We start from the raw sequence: 7,500 nt of genomic DNA on the forward strand, positions 1-7,500 counted from the left end.
AAGGCCGCTCTACTGGTGATCTTCTGGCTTTCCTTACTGAGTCTTGGTCATCCTCTTTTAGAGATTTTGGTGAAACTTTTGCTGTTGCCTTGGACATAATTATCAAAAGCTTTTGATAGAGTCTGGCACAAAGCTTTGATTTCCAAACTACCCTCCTACGGTTTCTATCCTTCTCTCTGTTTACTTCATCTCAAGTTTCCTTTTTGACCGTTCTATTGCTGCTGTGGTAGACGGTCACTGTTCTTCTCCTAAATCAATTAACAGTGGTGTTCCTCAGGGTTCTGTCCTGTCACCCACTCTCTTCTTATTATTCATTAATGATCTTCTAAACCAAACTTCTTGTCCTATCCACTCCTACGCTGAAGATACCACCCTGCACTTTTCCACGTCTTTTCATAGACGTCCAACCCTTCAGGAGGTAAACATATCACGCAGGGAAGCCACAGAACGCCTGACTTCTGATCTTTCTAAAATTTCTCATTGGGGCAGAACAAACTTGATATTGTTCAATGCCTCAAAAAATCAATTCCTCCATCTATCAACTCGACACAACCTTCCAGACAACTATCCCCTCTTCTTCAATGACACTCAACTGTCCCCCTCTTCTACATTGAACATCCTCGGTCTGTCCTTTACTTATAATCTGAACTGGAAACTTCACATCTCATCTCTAGCTAAAACAGCTTTTATGAAGTTAGGTGTTCTGAGACGTCTCCGCCAGTTTTTCTCACCCCCCCAGCTGCTAACTCTGTACAAGGGCCTTATCCGTCCATGTATGGAGTATGCTTCACATGTCTGAGGGGGGTTCCACTCATACTGCTTTTCTAGACAGGGTGGAATCAAAAGCTTTTCGTCTCATCAACTCCTCTCCTCTAACTGACTGTCTTCAGCTTCTCTCTCACCGCCGCAATGTTGCATATCTAGCTGTCTTCTACCGCTATTTTCATGCTAACTGCTCTTCTGATCTTGCTAACTGCATGCCTCCCCTCCTTCCGTGGCCTCGCTGCACAAGACTTTCTTCTTTCTCTCACCTCTATTCTGTCCACTTCTCTAACGCAAGAGTTAACTAGTATTCTCAATCATTCATCCCTTTCTCTGGTAAACTCTGGAACTCCCTGCCTGCTTCCGTATTTCCACCTTCCTATGACTTGAATTCCTTCAAGAGGGAGGTTTCAAGACACTTATTCATCATTTTTTGACCACTGCTTTGACCCCTGTATGGGACTGGCATTTCAGTGGGCATTTTTTTTATTACATTTTTGTTGCCCTTGGCCAGTGTCCTTCCTACATAAAAAAAAAAAAAAAAATAGTAGTAGTAGTAGCAGTAGTAGTAGTAGTAGTAGTAGTAGTAGTAATGCTATTTTTCATATATTTAGTAATTTTTTTTTTCATATTATTATTTATATTTATATTTTTTGTTTTGTTTTGACATTCATACGAATGCTATAAAGGTGAAGCATAGAAATTTATTTGATTAATTAATTAATTTATATATCTATTTATTTTGATTTTTTAAATTAATTAATTTATTTATTTTTATTATTATTATTTTTTTTTTTTTATGTCTCTATGATAAGCAAAGCATTATAGAATTTATGAAAGCACATATCCTCTAGAGTCTTGCCCTACAAAAGATTCTGTAAAGTAAAAAATAAAGGGAATAAGTGTCAGTGACGTTTGATGAATAGAGGAAGGCGTGGCAGAAATTACCATAAAACGTATATAAATGAAAATTTATCTTCCTCGTATTTTCCAACTTGCGTTTGCTTCTTGAAAATTTAACTGGGTGGGTCATATAGCAGACATATTGTTCTTTCCTCCATTGTAGTTTGTTTCCAGCAAGCCCCCTAAATAAAGTTTCTGTTTTTTTTTTTTTTTTTTTTTTTTTAAAGAAATGAGGAATTACATTCTAACGCTGATCACTGAGCGGAGCGTAGAAGAGCTGCTATCCTCAAGGACGTTACCTCTCTCTCTCTCTCTCTCTCTCTCTCTAAATAAGACTTTAAATAAAAAGAATATATATATATATATATATATATATATATATATATATATATATATATATATATATATATATATATATATATATATATATATATATATATATATATATATATATATATATATATATTAAAAGACAATGAATATCCTCTGGGGAAGGGGTGACAATCCTTATTTAACCCTTAATTTCAGTTGAATTTTGACAAGTCTACGTTAAAATGTTTCCATTTTTCTGCAGTGATAAAGAAACGTAGAGGGGTAGCTAATATATTTAATTGTTAATTGTATCTTTTTTTCTTTCTTTTTTTCATTTATTCTTTTATTAATTTTTCTTTTCATTGCTTAATTATGCATTATGCCGACACTGCAGGTTACAATTGCAGATATTGCAAGTATTTTTGACACAATACAAGTACATCCAGCTAAACTATTGCTACAGTATAGAGAGAGTATTTCGATTACATACCTTATTCTTCATCTTCTTTTCTTCTTTTTTTTTTTTTTAATAAATATAATAATAAATAAATAAGTAAATAGGTATTGTCAAATGAAATCGTCGAGATTACGCAGGGGTTTCGGGCAATACTTGGATGGGTGACTACACAAGCCTCATCTGTCTGAAAAAAAAATAAATAAATAAAAAAAATAAGAATAAGAATAGGGAGAATGAACGAAAATTTTAAGTAATAAAGATAACAGTAAGAATTATTATAACAAGAATAAGAAAAATTACAATAAAGGAATATAAAAAAAAGAAAGAAAGCATCCCATGTCTTTCTTCCTAATTGTCATAGAAGGGTGAATTCTTTTGTATATTTTCCAACATTTCCAATACAACGATATGAATGGGGGAAGAAAGAATAAGAATAATAGAAAGAAGGCCTCCCAACACCTAGTTCTCCGGTCTTGGCCAATTAGCTAACGGCGGGATCAGCGCAGTTAAGCAGGGGGTCCGGGAAGAACTTGGATGGGTGACCACAAAAGCCTCATCTCTCTGAGAATAGAAAAAAATAGCAATAAGAATGAGGAGAATGAACGAAAAACGAAAATAATAAAATAACAATAACAACTATAATAAAAAAAAGAAGATTAAGAATAAAAAGAACAAAAATAAGGGAAAAAAGTAATAATATATCTCTCTTGCTAATTGTCGTAGAATTATGAATGAAGGGTTAATTTTAGTGCATATTTTCCAACATTTTCAGCACAACAATGCAACAACAATACAGGAAAGAATAAGAATAAGAGAAATAAGCCCTCCCAACACCTTGTTCTCCGCTCTTGACCAATCAGCTGACGGCGGGATCAGCAAGGTTAAGCAGGGGGTCCGGGCAGAACTTGGATGGGTGACCGCACAAGCCTCATCTCTCTAAAAGTAGGATAAATAAGAATAAGATAAGGAAGAATAATAAAAAAAAATGAAAATAATAAAGATAACAATATTAATTATGACAAGAATAAGAAAAAAATAGAATAAAAAGAATGAAAAAAATAAGAATATCACAACTTTCTTGCTAATTGTCTTAGAATTTTAAATGACATGTCAGTTCTGCTGTATATTTTCCAAGATTTGTTATGAATGAGGGAAGAAAGAATAAGAATAAGAATAAGAATAAGAACAAAATGAATTAGACTAACAATAATGATCACATCTTTCATGCGGTGACTGCGTGGGCGATGAGCCTCACTGGACGTTTCTGACCAATCACAAGGCAGGGTTGGAGTCGTCGGGCCCACCCGATTCATATATAAAGGGATTTTGTGGGAAGCGCGGGCAGACTCAGCTGAGTGTTCGTTGTGAGTTGTTGTTACCACAACTATGGCACGTACCAAGCAAACGGCTCGCAAGTCCACTGGTGGCAAGGCGCCCCGCAAGCAGCTTGCTACAAAGGCAGCTCGCAAGTCTGCTCCAGCCACTGGAGGTGTCAAGAAACCCCACCGTTACAGGCCTGGAACCGTTGCTCTCCGTGAGATCCGCCGTTATCAGAAGAGCACTGAGCTGCTTATCAGGAAACTGCCTTTCCAGCGCCTGGTGCGTGAAATTGCTCAGGATTTCAAGACTGACCTCCGCTTCCAGTCCTCTGCTGTCATGGCTCTCCAGGAAGCTTCCGAGGCTTACCTCGTGGGTCTGTTTGAGGATACCAACCTGTGCGCCATCCATGCCAAGCGCGTGACTATCATGCCAAAGGACATCCAACTGGCTCGTCGCATCCGTGGCGAGCGTGCCTAAGAAGTCATCCACGAATGATCTTCATAACAGCAATATCTAGGCCCTTTTTAGGGCCAAACATCTCTTTCATTAAAGAATTTTCATAGACAATCTGTTTGGTTTTGTGGAAGAAAATATTTATTTTCCATCTTTCAGTATCAGGTTAATAATTAACTTTCGACTTTCAACTCAATATCCTTCCCCCCTTTTTTTTTTTTTATATTATTATTATTATTCCCTCTTCCATGGCCATATCTCTTTCACTTGGGAGAATTTTTATCTTTCTTTATCTCTATTTTTTTTTTATCTTTTCTTTATCTCCACAGAATAATAATCACGATAATAATAAGCATAATAATAATAATAATAATAATAATAATAATAATAATAATAATAATAATAATAATAATGATACAATAATTATTATAATAATAATCATAATAAAAACAACAATATTAATATTATTAATAATGATAATAATAATAATAATAATAATAATAATAATAATAATAATAATAATAATAAAAATAATAATAATAATAATATTAATAATAATAACAATAATTATAATAATAATGCATTTGTCTATATCGTATCTTTTTTCCTTTTCAAGTGTGGCTCCAATGGAGCCGGGTATTATTTTATACTGGCAGCAGTATACTGGCCGCCTGTTTACTTGGAGGAGGTATACTTGGTAACAGCCTTGGTGCCTTCAGAAACAGCGTGTTTTGCCAGTTCACCAGGCAGAAGAAGACGGACAGCGGTCTGGATTTCCCGGCTGGTGATGGTGGAGCGCTTGTTATAGTGTGCCAGGCGGGATGCCTCGGCAGCGATGCGCTCGAAAATGTCATTCACGAACGAGTTCATGATTGACATGGCCTTGGAGGACACGCCAGTGTCTGGGTGGACTTGCTTGAGCACCTTGTAGATGTAGATGGAGTAGCTCTCCTTCCTCCTGCGCTTCTTCTTCTTGTCGCCCTTGGCAATGGCCTTCTGTGCCTTGCCAGCTTTCTTGGCAGCCTTTCCTGATGCTTTGGGAGGCATAGTGTCGCCGTACTGCTGTGAGAACGAGTGTGCGTTTTCAAGTTTCAAGTTTCAAGTTTTTATTTAGAAAAAGGGGGGTGTTACAAGAAGGGGCAGTGTGTGTACCAAGACTGGTACACAGGGAAGAAAAAGTGAGGAGAAATAGAAGTACAGTGGGAGAAAAAAAGTTGCCGGGCGGTCAGGCTTGCTACTGTAAAGTAATGAGTGTCACAGGGCAGTACAAGAGCGATTTGTAGGGTGGAAACCGGAGTCCCCGGAGGAAAACCACCCGCACTGCTGTGAGATAGAATAGAGTGGGGGAGGGTTACATATAATATTTACATAACATTTACAAGTACGTTGCAATGACATAAAATATTTACAGAACATGAGTTCTTGGTGGAAACCTGAGTTAGCAGGTGAGTCGTAAAGGGCAACTAGAAGACACACATAAAGTAGATTGTTTGGAGAAGGCGGTGCAAGAAGAGGATGGTAAGAGAGATGCACTAGCTTAAGAGAGGTGAAGTTAGGGGGACGAAGGTAGAAGGGAGGAAACATCGAGAGGAGGAAAAAAGAATGCAGAGGGACACAGTAGAACCGTTAAGGAGTACATAATGCTTAAGAAGAAATAAGACACGAGGGAGCAAAAATTGTCACAATAGCTTGTACAAAATAAACATGAGAGTCAAATGCAGAGGGACACAGTAGAAACGTTAAGGAGTACATAATGCTTAAGAAGAAATAAGACACGAGGGAGCAAAAATCGTCACAATATCACGTACAAAATAAACATGAGAGTCACAGAACACGCGTGGATGTTCACTGTGCACTGTAACGATACACTCGATTATTTCGGGAGTCCTGCGACGGGGGAGAGGGTGGTGGGCAGGTGTCTTGGGCGCGGGTCGATGTCGGAGGTTCTAGGAGTCGCTGTCGGTGGTTCGGGGGGGAGTTCAAAGGGGAGGCCTTCGGCGACGCCTGCGGCGCCGTCAGCCCCAGCCAACCCCTCAGCTGTGCGTTTCCCGAACTCGGTCCCGCTGCCGGGGGCTGAGCAGGCTACCCCGGAGGACGATTACCCCTCGCCAGGACGTCGGCCGGTCCCTCGGCGACTCGGGGCGCGGGGGGGCGAGGGGAAGTTCGCGATGCTGGAACCACCACTGGGTATGCCGTCGGTGTCGCCGGGGGCGTCATCAGGCCTGGCAGATCTCTTAGTGGCTAGCTGCAGTCCACCACTGTCGTCACGGTACCTCTACTCTCAGAAGGAGAAGGACAGATGCTCGCTCTCTCTCAGTCAGCAGTCGGTGATGATAATGGCGTGATCTGCGGACAAATTATCTAGCAGTAAAAGAGTGCTTGGGGGGAGAGTGACTAATTTCTAGTAGTGATACAGGTAGATTGTGAATTTAATAGGGGAATGAGTTACGGAAATATAACATTCACCTGTATCGGGGTTCGGGAGGCGGGTCTTGCACTCGGCGAAGACTCCTGGGGAACCCGGCGTGTTCCCGGGGTAGAGCCTCGTCGTGCTGTGTCCTCAGCGCCTGGAACTGATCCCATTCCTCGGCATCCATCTGTTCCCAAACCCTGGCGGCCATATCGTGAAGGCGGACGTTCAGGGCTGGGAGGGATGCGGCTTCGTGAAGAGCAGCCGAGGTGACAAAGTCGTCCCATCTGGTGCCGAAGGCGAACCTCAGGGCGTTGTTCTGGACCCGCTGAAGCTTGCGAGCGTCCTGATTGGTCCAGACGCGCTCTGGGCCGATCTGATCTCGCGTATATATAGCCGTTTTTCCCAAAATTCACTACTTGCTCGCAGAGCTACCGACGAGGTTAGAGTACTCGCGCTCCTCATTTATCACCAACAACAACAACTACTACTACTACTACTACTACCACAACATCCATTATCATGTCTGGACGCGGCAAGGGAGGAAAGGTGAAGGGAAAGTCAAAGTCCCGTTCCAGTCGTGCTGGACTCCAGTTCCCGGTCGGCAGGATTCATCGCCTTCTAAGGAAAGGCAACTACGCCGAGCGCGTGGGTGCTGGTGCCCCCGTGTACCTTGCGGCAGTTATGGAGTACCTGGCTGCTGAAGTCCTTGAGCTTGCCGGCAATGCCGCCCGTGACAACAAGAAGACTCGCATCATCCCACGTCACCTGCAGCTGGCCATCCGCAACGACGAGGAACTTAACAAGCTCCTCTCCGGAGTCACCATTGCACAGGGTGGCGTGCTGCCCAACATTCAGGCCGTGCTCCTTCCCAAGAAGACTG

The sequence above is a fragment of the Scylla paramamosain genome, unplaced genomic scaffold (genome assembly GCF_035594125.1).
Source record: "Scylla paramamosain isolate STU-SP2022 unplaced genomic scaffold, ASM3559412v1 Contig120, whole genome shotgun sequence".
NCBI classification, from domain to species: Eukaryota; Metazoa; Arthropoda; class Malacostraca; order Decapoda; family Portunidae; genus Scylla; species Scylla paramamosain.